Raw genomic sequence first — 15,296 nt, 5'->3', positions numbered from 1 at the left:
GGATTGACATAAAAAGCTAGTATGAATGTGCTAGCTTGCTTTCTATTGCTATGACAAACCTTGACCAAAAGCAATCAGGTAGGAAAGAGTTTATATGACTTCCAGGGTACACTCCATCAAAGGAACCCAGGGTAGGAGCTCAAGGTAGGAACTTGGAGAGTCATGAACTGTAGCAGAGTCCATCCATCCCACCCCTGCTTCCTCAGCTACCTTTCTTATGCAACTCAGGACCACCTGCCTGATGTGGCACCGCCCACAGTGGGCTGAGCCCTCCAATGTCAATCATTAAGAATGTGCCCCAGAGACAAATTGTCAAAGGCAATCTGATAAGAGGCATGTTCTCAATCATCTCGTCTCAGATGATTCTAGTTTAAGTGGACAAAAAAAAAAAAAAAGGCATAATAAATAACTTGGACCCATCTCCAAATCTGATTATTAAAAATGTTCTGCTAAATTTATTGCACTAAATAATGTGCAGTAGTGACTTCTCTCACAACAAAGTTGAAGGCCCTTTGGAATATAGGCCAACAACTTAGAAATACTTGGATTTGTATGAATTATTTATTATAAGGTTATTTGTTTCCAACAGCCTTTGGTCTGAAACAAGCACTCACTAATAGAAAAATCATCAAAAAGGCAGAAAATTGCATCTATCTAAATAAAATAAAGGCAAAAGAATAACATTTTTGAATTAACAAATGTTGCACCTTCTGCTTGTAAAAGACCTTACTGCTCATAATTATTAACATTTTGCTTTCCTTCTGGTCCTCCACAATTCTTTTTTCTTTATATACCACAGTTTACTATAATGCATACAGTGGTTGTAAAATGTTCCTCATCAATTCATCGGATGCTCCTAAGATCTAGATGGAGAAACAGGCCCTGGCTAAGAAGAAAAGCTAGAACTCCAGGGCTGCTGTGGCTCTCTCCAGCGAACATTTTCATTAACCCTGGCCCAGGCCCGGACTGCATTCTTAGGATCTGAGTCACAGCAACAGTCTATTTAATGAATAATTAGGTTAGTAGGACATAATCAAAATTGAACCAAACAAAAAGCCAGTTTGTTATGTTCCCTCTACCAAACTTCAAGCTTTCTTTGTCTATCCCACCGCACACAAACATTAAAAAAAGAAAGGTATAATAATTACAGCCTTTTGTTTGTTTTGTTTTAAAAAAAAATTAATCCTGTTCCTAAGGGAAAATAGATTAAGAAGAAAATGTATTGGCACTCAAGTGGTAGACACAGCTGAATTCTGAGAAAACTACAAATCAGGAAAACCACAAGTAGATTAAAAGACACTGAGACTCCTGATTCCACAGACTAGCCTTTTACTAGCAACATTTCCAAAATTATTTTTAAATCAGGGAAGGTGTGTGTGTGTGTGTGTGTGTGTGTGTGTGTGTGTGTGTGTGTGTGTGTGTTTTCCTCAGAGACAAGAAGAGGGCATGAAATCCCCTGGAGCTATAGTTACAGGCAGTTGTGACTCATAACCCAAATCCCATCCGAACCTCTGAGCATCTCTCCGGCCTCACAGCAAGAGTTGTTAATGAGTTCATACAGAAAGTCATGGCCATGCAGTACATTTAAAATTTACTTTCTGAGAAAATAAATTCAATTGTTCTCATATCATTCTTTATACCTCAGAACTGAACTATTCTTTGAGTGAATAACACAAAGTTAACTTGGGAGGTGCTAAACCTGTCTCCTCAGCAAACTCTCCCAAACTATTTTAATCCTAACCTGCATCACCTTGCAACTGCCCTCCTGCTCTGATCAAAAACCAGACAACAACACCAAACTGTGAGTGTATGCCTTTCAACACACGCAAGCATACAGATGGAAAAAGCATTTTCTCCAGAAAATTTATTTTGTGAAACCCTGATTGTATGAAGACATTATTCAATGAGCATTGCAACTTTAAAGTAATATTAGGAACAACAAACATAATGTTCTTCTGATTAAAGTAATCTAGGCTATTACATTAAAGAACTGACAAGAACCAAAACTTGAAAATATTGTTGTAGTTGAATACTGTTTAACTTTATTTTTTTTACAATTTCATACACTAGTACTGTATTTATATCATTTCTACCCAATTATTCTGTGTCCCCTACACCCTTTCAAATTCATAACCTTTCCTTTTACTTTCCTCTCTCTCTCTCTCTCTCTCTCTCTCTCTCTCTCTCTCTCTCTCTCTCACTCACACACACACACACACACACACACACACACACACACACACACAAATACAGCCTGCTAAGTCCACTAATAATGTTGTACTGAAGTCAGGCAACAAGTTAACATTTAGTTGTTCCTAGCATCCATGAAGACTGATTTACCTTTAATAAAACTGTCCTCTTAAATAAGCTCAGATGAAAAGGACCTAGAAGACATCTTCTCTACACTCATATGAGACACATTTTCCTCCACACACATAGAGAACCTTCCATTTCTTCTTAATGTATTTAATAAATCAGCTTCAAGTCAAATAAATCTGACTTGTGGTCCTGTTTTAACCTATGGCCAAACCTATGGCACTCACTCACCATCTTACTCACACCTCTAACGTATCCAATCACCGAGCCAGCTAGTGTCTTTTTTGACTCCACATTCTTCCTCACAGCAAATCCAAATCTGATATACCCAATCTGAGTTCCTATCTCATGGGTGCCACTGGAGATACTTTAGAACTCCTCTACGAAGCGCTTGTCTCCTGTCAAGGTCCCTGAATGCCCTGACAGGGAGCACTCCTAGATCAGACCCTCAGCTGTTTCACACAGTACACCCTCCTTCTCACCTTGCTGTGGGAGCCTTGCGAAGCATGGGCCTGGCACCCACCCTGGCCTTCCCTGAAACCAGTTGCTCCACTGTCCTGGACATTTGGTCTCTCACTGCTAGAACTCCCTACTCCTGACAGTCTCTGGGAAGCAGGCATCTGCCATTCCCTGAACAACGGCCAGTTCTGACAAGAATGGTACTAGGCCCTGTAGGAAGCACAAACATGTCCAGACATGATGCACACCTTCCAGAAAGTGATATTCCAGGAACACAGGGGGACAAGCTTATCCACAATGAGAGAGAGAGAGATCTCGACGCCAAGAGGCAGAGAAACAGGTGCTCCTTTATAAAGTTCTCTATGATATGGAGCAGGGTTTTAAAAGATGAAGATGACTTTGAGAACTAAGATAGAGTTGCTGAGGTGTGGAGAGAGGCATGAAAACAGTGAGCGAGCATAAAGACTGAGCAATGGGGAGGAAACATAAAAATCAATTCATCCAAGGAAGTTTGACCTGTCAGGTATGATTAAAACAAGGGAGTACAGAAATAAATCTAACAAGATAGGTCAGTCTAGGTAGACTCAGACACGGCAATGGAAACTGTCGAGCCAGGCAATACTAGGCAGTGCTAATGGTTAATTTACTCTCATATTCTATACATAAAGCTGAAGAACAAATAGTGGAAAGCTGGGAATTTGTTTCAATCTGGAGCATAATCCTACAGACTCAGTGTATAGTCTAGATACAACAGTGAGGACCCCAAGCAAAACCTTATCACGAGAGCTGGCTAAGAGGCTTGGTGCCTCCAGGTAGAGCAGGAGCAGGCTCTCTGGGCCATGGGTTAACTAACATCTTCCATCCCTCCATAAACAACCAACAAAAGCAGGTGTCACCTAGCAGCTTTTACATTTACAATAATAATCAAGCACCTGTAAATCTAAATGTTTTGTTTGCCACCATAATTCCAAACTAGACGAATGTTAATTAAGTAGGACACACACTACATGCCTATAATTTTATAATAATCCACAATAATCCAAATGACTGGACGGTAAGAAAGTTACGCACCTATCTTCCTTTCTCATATCTATGGCATCATTCTCTCCCTTTTGGTGGTCTCTTTTTCTCTTCCTAGCTTACACCAATGGTTCTATTTCTGGGCCCATACTTCCCAAATGCCACTGCTGACTGGGATTTTCTTTCTCCCTTCTGTTATGGCCCTTTCCTTAAATGTCAGCAGTTCAGTTCACTTTCAGCTACTCACCAACAAGCTCTAAATTTCTCTGGGAATGAAAGAATAAAAAAGGAAGGGGAAAAAAATAAGAAACAAAGGCCATGTCATTACAGAAGCATCTGGAAGAGGCTGGGAGGCTCCAAAGGTCACATGGTCTGTCCCTGGCAAATCGGGCTCCAGAAAAGCTCACCCTGATTTGAAACTGACTTTAGCAGCAAACTCTGCAGCCAACTGGCTCATCTTCTGAATGTTCTCAAAATACATATGCAAAACACCCTGCAACATTTTCAAGACAGAAAATGTGGAACTTCTGACGTCCTGAGCATGGTCACCGACCTCATGAAGTGTTCTAGAATGTGGCCTTGTGCAGTGAAGGATCATGGTCCAGGAGACAGAAGTACTGTACTCAGTACTGCATTGCTTAGCTCAGCCTCTTCATGCATACCTGAGTCCGAACCCACTCTACCAACACTCTCCCCAAAGCCAGACATGGAACTGAGCTCCACGGCTATTCGGTGAGCTTGTATTGTTAAACCCTGCATTTGGCTTTTGGAAAGATACAAAAATGAACCTGGACTTCCGACAGAGCATCAGGGAAAGGGGATGGGGAAAGAGTGGCAAACAAACAAACAAACAAAAAAAAGAGCTACAGTGCTCATAAAGAAAGTCTATGCTTAAAACAGAAATCCCTGGCAGCAGCTTTCAAATGACCAAATAGGAGTTCTTAGACAAAGAATCATTTGTATGCAAAGTCTCATGTCTACAGACAGGGAAGGAAGTGTGAAGGAACTCAGTCACATGTTATCAGAGCACCAAGTGGAAATAAAGCGGTCATGGAAAAAGCGGGGAAGGAGGGAGCTACTCATCCCAATGTTCTTGAATGGTTTCCAGCACTGCCAGACACTCAAGACGGAAAACCCACGTGTACTGAGGTGGGTAAGTGCAGGTGGGTCTCTGGCCTTGGGAGCTAGAGGCAAAAGCTCTACATGGCCAAGCAAAGGAAGTTTGCTCTTATGCAAAAAAAAAAAAAAAAAAGAAAAAGAAAAAGAAAAAGAAAGAAAAAAAAAAAAAAGAACAAGGCAACTCGGGAGCAAGGGAAGAGGTAAGCTTTCACACTGAGCCACAACGGCTGGAACAATGCCAAAAACGGCAGAGCAACACACAGCTTAAGCAGCACACTAGCAAGGGGCTGGGAGGCGGCGAAAGCTGACATGTTTGCTGTTTCCTTTCACCTACTCTCAAGTGGAACGCTTCTCTGCCTCGCTCAGTTGTTATTTAGAAAATATTTATCTTCCTCATTTAGTAATTATAGTTAGTTTCTAGCAGTGATTTCAAAACACGTATCCATATTTTGAGCTGAGATGTTGTTTACATATGCCAGGGGAGTCTGGTTGCTAGAAGAAAGCTACGTCCAGAATTGTACACCTCTGCTGGAAAGGAAATGATATCTACAATAGGAAAGAACTCTCTCTGTCTCTCTCTGTCTCTCTCTCTCTACACACACACACACACACACACACACACACACACACACACACACACGCACACGCACACGCACACACACGCATCCGTATAGTAAAACAAAAGAAAAAGAATGCTGTAACAGAGCACTCTCTGGGGGCAGTCTGAGGGACCCCTGCTTGAGAGTCACCTGCCCGATGCATTGACAACCCAAGTTTCCAACACAGAAACCCTTCCAATACCAAAGCTCATGATCATCAAATCAGAATTTCGTACACAGGCACTCTGAGCGCCGAAGCTTCAGAAAACAACTTTGAAAAGCCATACAAACTTTTCAATGTCTTAAGTATTTTAGATGAATGAATGGATAAAACTATTTAAAGGAATCACGAAATCCTCTAGTGTTCATATGATCCATTTCTACTTGACGAGAAGAACTGTTACCACACAGGGAGCACATACAGTGAATAAACCCAACTCAATTTCTAAGAGCAAATCACTACTAAACAGGTAAAGGAAACTGAGGCGCCATTTGGAGTCTGCATCACAGAAGAAGAAAAGACTTTGGAAGGTGAAAATATCAGTGGCTATATTAAACTTTCAATATACTAAATAGCAATGTCTGATGTTTACTAATGAAGAGATCTGATCTGTGTGGGAATGACGGACAACCTGTGACTACATGGGAACACTAACTTTTCCTGTCCTACCTACTACTGTAAGTAAGGACTCCTCCCTAGGACAAGCCTCTATCCTGGCCATTTCTTCTCCCTTAAACCTATTTCAAAGTAGAGATGAAACACCAAGCCCTGATGTTTCTCTTTTCTCGCTGCAACAGAAATACTTCCCAAGGTCACACGTGAGCATTGATTTCTGCTGACTGAATAAAGTGTTCCAGGTTTTAACACGGGTGCTGGAAAAGGGACAGTGTTACCTGTCTATTGACAAGTCTTTAACTGAGCAAATCAGTGCCACCAACAAAACACCACACATTTGGTAATTCAAGACAACTGAAAAGCACACTGTGCATATGGTCAGAAGCCCGTGAAACATGCACAGGCTTCGTCACTATTAGAAAACAAAGAACATACAAAAGCATAAGTTGCCTATTAGAGGACCTGGGTTCCAGTGAGATGAGCGAGCCTGCATCTCTGGGTTTCAGTTGATTCCCACATTCAATGAGGTCTCATGCAGACTTTGTCAGTTTCCTACTACTTCTGAAAATACATGATTTAGTAAGTTGGACACTTGCAATCCCCTCGGGGAAACTACAAGATAATAATGGGAAATGGAAGCTTGGTTCCAGAACATTCATTTTACTGTTTCAGTAGTATACTATTCCTATTATAAATGTATAAAACAATACCCATCCTTATCTCAAAGATACAGCCCTTCCACAAGCTGAAAATCTGCCATTATGGACAAAACCATCAGAAATTTTAAAATCCATATACAGCAAAGAATCTAATGAAGAGTATAGATAAAGATATTGTCACTAAATTTTAAGTGCAAGAATTAGAGGTACAGTGTGTTACAGGGTTAAGTTTCTGAAGAGACCCTCAAGGGACAAAGGACAAAGCTATAAAAGTGAACTCTAAGTCACAATGGAGACCCCAGGATGTTGCAAGTGCCAGGAACATAACAATGTCTACAGAGGAAAGCTGCAGGCACCATGAAGATTCAACCCCAGATAAATCACAAGTATTACAAATGGCAGAGCCGGACAAGAAGGTCTACCTAAGCCCAGGAGTGCTGAGAAGCTGCCACCAAGGGCCCCGGGTGCTGGATAAGGAGCTATTTGTTGTCTGTTGGCTAGCTTTCTCTTGGAGTCTTTCCTTGCTGTGCCCCATCCCTCCTGTTTCGAATGACGTTTTCTTTGTGCTACCGTATATTGAAGGCATATGACTCGGATTTTTTTTTTTCATTTTATAGAAGCTCATGGCTAAAATGCAGGGCTTTTAAATAATTTTGAACCTGTTAAGACTAAGTCAGACTGAATATATTTGAATTGTGAGCTAGCCATGAATCTATGGGCATCAGTGCAGAATGTTACAGCTTGAATGTGAAATGTTCACCACAGGCTGGTATGTTTGAACACTTCATCTCCAACTGGTGTTGCTGTTTTGGGAGGCTGTGGATCCTTGCGACACTGAGTCTAACCAGTAGAGTCTAGCTAGTAGAGTCTAACTAGTGGAGTCTAGCTAGTAGAGTCTAGCTAGTAGATCACTTGGGGAGGAAGAGTAATGAGAGGTAAAGCCTGGCCCTGCTCCTGGCCACTCATCTGTTTCCTGCACCACCAAGCGATGAACAAACTGTATCACACACCACAGTCCAGTCTCTCCCATCGCAGCGACTCCTCTCACATAAAGGGCTGTGCTCTCTGCAACTGTGCACCACAATATACCTCTCAAGTTAGAAAAAAAAAAAATGAATGGAGATAAAGATGGGGCAATTAAGATGTCCTTGTGTGGCAAGACACAGATACAGATATATAGTGACATTACCACATCCCAGAGGCAGCTTAGAGCGACATATTTATTAACCAAAAATAAATAAAAAAGTCTGCCACCAATACTGGAAAGTTAAAAAAGAAAAAAAAAAAAAAAAGAGAGAGACACAGCACACACGCACACACTTTCCGTAGCCTTCAAAGAGAAACTTGACCTCTGCCACCCATCCTTCAGAACTGGCACGGAATCACTCCAGGTTGTTTTATGCTGCCGGCTAGTCATCTGTTAGAGCAGCCCTAAGAAACTCAACGTGGCTATGGCGTCCCAGGGCTCAGTGATGCCACGACCATGGTGGCAATGGCTAGGGTACAGTTCTGGGGCCCCCAGAGCAGCAACTTCCTCCCTACAGCAGCTCCACTAATAAAAAATCATTACAATGCTATCTCAAATGTGCAAAGCATTAAATTATAAATATGGAAATCACAGGGCAAAGGGAAAGAAGGCATTCAAGCCGAGAAAGCTGTAAGTGCTGAGCAGAGAGGAACCCTCCTCAGGCCAGGCTGGGCCAAGGCAGAATGGGTGACAGAACCTGTCATCAGAAGCATCTCTCCACCGTCTCCCTCCCCCGAAAGTTCCGTGGACAGAGAAATGGCTGAAATGAGACCACCCCTCACTGACTATGCACTGCCAAAGACGTTTCCATTTACTACTCAAAGCAAGCTGATGGGAGGCGGAACAACCACAGTCTGAACAAACTAAAATTGCTCAACAAGGCTGGCAGGAAGGGAAACAAACCCAGGGCTCTGTGCCTGGACCCTTCACATCATGCTAAACCCAGCACCAGAGAACACAAGCACCCAGGAGGGGGGGGGGGGGGTCAGATAAAAGACGGTACCTGTAGCTGAAGGCAACTGGCCACAAGCTCTGAAATGTCCCAGTTTCCACCTGGCCTCCCTGAGGGCTTACAGAGTCAAAATTCTCATACAGCTAAGGTCCACGGCTGGCTAGGATGAAGAAGTTCTACTGTGGGATTTGCAAGGTGTTTCATTTTCCACTACATTCCTCTGCTTCTCGGGAGCTGCACCCCAGCCAGCCTAAAACCCATTCTTTGAGCAGATGGAGGCCCGACTTCTCCCTGTGGCCACTCGCTCCTGGACAACAGGCCCTTTGCAGCCATTTATTGGTTTCCTTTTTGACTAAAAAGACTAAGTCCACTTTTCTTTCCTTTTTTGAGATGGGGGGGGGCATTGTTTTGTTTTCTGTTGTGGTGGATGTAGTCATTGTTTGAGACATTATGTAGTCCATCCTGCACTAGAACTCCCAGTACTCTCTGCCTCAGCTTACCCTGTCTACGATTACAGACATGTGATATTATTCTCAATTTCCCCACTTTTCTTTAAAAAGGAAAGGGGGTAGGAAGGGCTTACTAAATCACATATGCCCAAAATTCCCTATAATGGTAATAGTCATACCAGTAGGCTAAAATAAGAACTCACTGATGAAACACATCAAAATGCACCAGTTAAAAAGTAGAGAGAAATGACTGGCATTTGGATCCTACCTCAGTTTGCTAAGGAGGAAGCAGGAAACAGTTCACACTCACATACTCATTCTGCATCACAGGATGGGTCTGGGGTTCCCCACACGCAAAGGCTGTCTAAACCTAACTGTAGAGACAGCCCCTCACCCCCTCTCCAGGCTTCTCTTTCTGAGTATTTGCCCCCTGCATCTCTGTCTCTTCCTACAGATTATTTCCTCTATCAAATCTTTCCTGCATCTGTTCTAGTCTAGTAAACACTTTTAGCCTGGCGCCCTTATCCTTCACGGCAGGACACTAACCTAAGTGGCTCGTATGTTTACGAACACCGGCAAGCAAAATTTGGGAATGCACAGTGGCCATCATTCTATGGAATTCATTAGAATTCTCATACAGGTTAAAAGAATAAAAAAACGTTTACAGAGCACTGCTGTCGGAAACTCAATGGCCTAGAATTCATGTGCAGGCCTTTGATGTTATCTTCTATATAAATAAAGTTTTATTGGAGCACCACTATAACCACATATATGGGTATTGTCTGTGGCTATAAAGGCAGGAGCTCCAGCAGACAATACAGCCCACAAAGCCAAAAATACTTATTATCAGACTGTCTAGAGTTTGTGAATCCCTGTCTCTACAAAGGCAGTTGGAGTTTAAAGTAGCCCTCAACTACTGTCCACACAAGAGCTGTGGCAATGTACAGAAAGGACTATTTTCACTAAATCATAGAAAACACACATCTGTAAATTTTTACAAACCAGTACATTTTTCTCGTTTGTACACTGTCTGCATAATACTGTGGATAGCTATTAACTCCAGTACAGCTCATCCTATTAGGGTATTATACACAGTGCGATAAAGTGGTTTTTAAATAAAAGGTAAAAAAAAAATCATTTATCCTGCTCAAAAAAGGAAAGACTGTTCCTGAGGCTCTGTCCTCATTCCCACCCCTCATCAAAAGAGCACAAGCTATAAGTTGTTTTCTTTAGAAGGAAAAAATATTTTGAGAAATACGTTAATACCATAGGGATAATCAAACTATTGACTGACAAATGTCAAAACAGTAGTCTAGATGGTTTACAGCTCATACGTTGTGTAAGTTTAAAAATTCTAAACCAAGAATAGTAAGTCATGCCTATAATCTCAGCCCTTGAGAAGCTGGGCCCTGAGTTTGAAGCCATGCTGGGCTGGATCCACAGCAAGTTCCAGGCCAGCAAAGGCTACAAAGTGAGACCCTATGTCAAGGGGAAAACAAATTGTCAACTTCCACTCAATTACACAAATGCATATGCTTGGTTATACTTATATAACCTAATGTTATTTCACCTGTAAATCTCCACAAATAAAAAATTTGCAAGAGGAAGAATTAAGCTGAAACAAGTTCAAAAGTATAAAGAAATGCTTCTTAGAAAATGTTGCTATGTTTGTAGAAATGCAGATAAGTCAATCCAGAGTACATAGTAACCACCCATGTCACTCACACATCTTCGGAACTGAAGTAAGTTTGCCGGTACATTGCCGTTTAGATTATGAAGTAAAATATCTGCCCACACACTACTCATATATTTGAAAAGACACTTAGGTGAAACTGGGAACGGCTACCCTGCACATTCTTATAGTAACAAAATCTATTTTTTTTTTTTTAAAGGATCACTTAAATTTTTTCCTTTTTTTTTTTTGTAAATGCTAACGACTTAAGTTTGTAGTAGTAAGCCAGGGCTGAAAGACATCAACTGCAATCCCCAGACGGCCGGAAGTGGGAGAAGAGTCCTGGCAGTACTTAGCTTTACAGAGTGTAACTGCTCTGCCCTTCAGCTAATTTGAAACTGCGACGCTGGGTTTTAATTTAGTAAGGAAGGGCAAGCCAGCCATGCGGCCTCTGCTCCCCTCCTCCACTAGTGTGCGGCCATCAGACTTAGGGGCGTTTTCCTTGTTTTACCACTGGAGAGAAATCTTCTAAGTGTCCAGCCAAGAAAGCATGTTTGTGGGAAAGGGGTGACGACGTGAGACAGGTATTATCCAGATAAATACACTTGCGGAGTAGTTCAGATTACAAAATAGGTCTGTGTGTCTGAAAATGCAGTCTTGACTTTTTAAACTCAAGAGTGTCTTAGCCGTAGGAAGATTGCCGAACTGCCATGCAAGAGTCTACCGAGTTTTCTTCTGGCAGTTCTTGGTTTTCAGTTTCAGATGACCCGGGGGGGGTAAAGCCCCAGTCAGTCACCGACTATATTTAATTTGCTGACCAGGTTCGTTTCTTATCTACTGTGGTTTCGGTGGAAGCGGTGACTGCAAGCTGAGACCGAATCTTGCAAGTTAACAAAGGGCGCAAAGGAAAGCAGAGCCCCCTCCCTCTATTTTTATGCACTGATTTCACAAGACTGAGCCTCAGCCCTTCTTTCCACAGGCCCACATCCTCAGAGAAACTTGGCCTCCCTCTCCCTGGCCAGGGCAGCGGTAGGAAGTACCCGCCCTCCCGGGCTAGGGCCGGGTGTCCTCGCCGTCCATTGGCTGCGGTGGCTGTCAGTGCCCTGAAGGGCGGGGTCTCCCACCTTAGAGCGGAATCTGAAGACTGCATGGTCACTGGGTCCCCGATTCCACTCCACCCCAGAGTCCCTTCTCCTCTTTCTCCACAGGCCCTCCTCTCATCCCCCATCCCCATACACTTTACTGCCCCTCTAAGAAGTAAAGTTTTTTTCAAACGTCCACCCTCCACCCCCACCCCCGCCAAAGCAGAGGATGCAACGGTTTGGGAAGTAAAAACAAATTATGGAGTGTAGCAGAGAGCTATGAAGATAAAATAACTGCTTAGGTTGTATGCCAGCTGAATCAAATACACACTGGCCGTCACCAAATACAGCAGCCATGAATACCAGCCAGAAATGCTACCATGCACTGCAGGCTTAACTGTATTTTTTTATTCAGGGTTTTCGGAGTTTGTCTGGTTGTCCCAAACATAATATAAATTTTTTGAGAGTGGGTACTGAGCCGCTCTTGGATCACATCAACATTCCATCGTCCAGAAGAGAACCGACTCATCATACACATATTCTGAGTACTCTGTAAAACAACCTATCAAAGCACACGGTCGTGAACGGCTGTATACTGGAAACTGAAGAACGCTTGGAGGTGAAATTAGAAGAGAGTCCTAACAATACAAACTGCGGGTCTCTGGCTGTTTTTAGTTACAACCTTTAAGATTACTAATCTCAAAGAAAAAAAAGTTATCCCATCTCTATACTGTTTTTTCTGTCTTCAGTTCCATCACCAGAATTGTAAAGGGCATAAACATATCTTGCTCTAAAGTAGTCTTAGTATTTAGCTAGGGCAAAGACTTAGGCTTTGCGAGTACAATATGTGAATCCATAAAAGCATCTACTGTGGGTCTTGCAAGGCCTCCAGCACCAGGCGGAGGCAGCTGGCATTGCTCAGCAGCATCCTCCACTGCCCTCTAACTTCACCTCGGCCCACTTTGTGACTCAGCTCATACTTTGTGGCATCCCAGCCCGGGATCGGTCTCGATCGCTTCCCGACCCTACTACCCCGCCACCCGGACTCCCAGGGTCGGAGAACTTCACTTTTCTAAACGGGGCTGCAGCCGACTCGGTTGAGCCAATCCGCGAGCGGTAAATAGCCACTGTGGCCAATGAGCTCGGCCCGGAGGCGGGTCTTCGCTGGAGTTCCTCCCGTCGGAGCTCGGAGACCTGTTGCCGCCGCCACCAGCTCAGCGGAGCTTCCCGGGGGTCGCGGCGCCTGGGAGCCGATCTCCCGCCGCCAGCGGCCTGCACCGCCCTCCGCCAGCTGCAGGCGGCCCGGCCCGACCTCGGAGGCACGCGAGCCCGAGGCTCCACGCGGCCCGCCCGCTCCCAGCACCGGCCCCACCCGGACGGGCCGTGCAGACTCACCGGGACGCTGGGGCAGCTCGGTCCACGCGGGCTGCAGGGCTGCGGGCTGCGGGACCCCGGGCCGATCGCCTCTGCCCGCGCCGCTGCAGGCGCCGGCTCCCACCCCGCTCGGCCAGCGCTTACCAGTGCGAGCCTAGCGGCCGCCCATCCTCCCGGCTCCGCTCCTCCTCCCACGGCCGCGGCTGTCAGGAGGGTAAACATCCCGGCATCCCCGAGGAGAGGGCGGGCCGCCGCAGGCCCCTCCCCGCGCCCGCACCCTGCTCCGGAGCCCACGCAGCTGCTTTCCAGAGAACTGGGGTGTGCCTTGGTTATGGCGGTCGGCCCCTGCCTCCAGATCACCGTGTTTTATCCCATTTTCTCTTACCAAGTGGTTTAAGCAGCCTCTACCCCGTGTCAGTGCAAGGAAACTCGAGTTTTCCCGGAGTCTGCCTAAAGCAAACCTTGACTTGAACGTCCCAGCTTTGGGAATGCCTTTCAGGACGCTTCCGAAAGTTGAACTACCTGGTGCGAGATACAGGCTCTTTGAGATACGGGCCTACTTAGGGATTACAGAAGCATTACATTACATAAATATGCTTTGTACGCCACATGTTTGCAATATGGGTCTGCCTCTCCATGTAGGGAGCTGCTGAAAAAGCAATGCTTTGATTCCTAACTGGAGTTGAACTGCTGGGGCAGCCGGCTAGGAGGCACTATAGAGTACGTCATGCCTGGGTTCTGGTCTCCGTTGAGTGGGCCAGTCTTTTAACTTCAAGTTGTCAAGGTCTCTTGTCTTAAGAACAGCCGGTAATGTCTCTCCTCAGAAATGAGATACAGCGGCGTTTATGAGCGCAGAGCCTAGTCATTCAGTATCTCTAGGTCTTTCTCTGGTTTCATTCCCCTGCCAAAGAAAGTAGAGCCCCAAAACGGGATGAGCTCAGATAGGTTTAAAGGATGGAATTAGGATTTACAAAGTTTAGACCAGCGAGATGGCTCGGGAATTAAAGGCGCTTGCTACCAAGCCTGATGACCTGAAGTTGATGCCCAGGACTCACCTGATGGGAGAGAACTGACACCCACAAGTTGTTTTCTGACATCCGCAAGTCAATGTGGCACACACGCTACGAGTCTGTGAGGTATAATTAGAAAAAAAAAAAAAATGTAAACTTTAATTTTAGAAAGAAAATTAAGATTCCCAGAGGAGACCTTAGTGCACGTGGCTTAAACCCGCACATGTGTGGAGTTCTAAGACGAGGGCTCAGTGATGCACCTACAAGCAAGAGCCCTGGTTTCATAAAACGTCAATGAGCAAGTCCAGAATACCCAATGTCTTTTAAATGTGCTTATCTGGAAAAGCCACTAGGTGATGGAGCAGAGAGAAGTCTGTAGGAGTAAGAAAAGGAGTCATGTGGCTCTCCGGAGATAGAATATTTTACACAGACAAGGAAAAGTTACCCTGTGTGGAAGTGGGTTTGCCATGTTGGAGAAACAGCCAGGAAGTCAATGCATGCTGAATCCAGTGAGCAAGGGACAGCAGCTGATGCAGGAAGAGGGGGTGAGACACCAGAAAAGGGATAGATAGAGAATTTTGAACTCATATTTTATTTTGAATGAAATGGAAAGCCATGACAGGAGGAGGTTGAGAGAAAACAGCACTGTGGAGAGCAGGCTGCAGGATGGAGTGACTAGCAGTTGAAAAAAAGGTAATAATCGTCCCTGAAAAATATATCAATCAGGCTTAGACCAATGTGCTAGCAGACCTCAGATATGCTCCCATGATTGAGCCAACAAGATTGGCTGGCTTATTGAATGTGCTGTATAAGAAGAAGACAGGATGAAGCCAGCACGTTGGCATTTGAACCATATCACGTGGTCACATCACACCCAATCAGTCATAGGACCGATGTCACTCAAGTGGCCATAGCTTGTAGAAAAATTAACAGACGTCTTCA

At 44.3% G+C, this 15,296-nt stretch overlaps 1 protein-coding gene across 1 annotated transcript in view; it reads right to left on the bottom strand.

Annotated features, from left to right (window-relative positions):
* Positions 1-13,574, bottom strand: part of Nek7 (NIMA related kinase 7) — a 131,655-nt gene extending 118,081 nt beyond the window's left edge. Inside the window, exon 1 of the mRNA XM_036201761.1 lies at positions 13,366-13,574. The gene's annotated coding sequence lies outside the window, so the exon portion shown is untranslated. The remainder of the gene's footprint in view (positions 1-13,365) is intronic.
* Between the last annotated feature and the right edge of the window lie 1,722 nt (positions 13,575-15,296).

This window comes from Onychomys torridus, chromosome 11, assembly GCF_903995425.1.
Source record: "Onychomys torridus chromosome 11, mOncTor1.1, whole genome shotgun sequence".
Lineage (NCBI taxonomy): Eukaryota > Metazoa > Chordata > Mammalia > Rodentia > Cricetidae > Onychomys > Onychomys torridus.
Note: the sequence above shows the minus strand (reverse complement) of the source record. Positions and strands in the feature narration are given on the sequence as shown.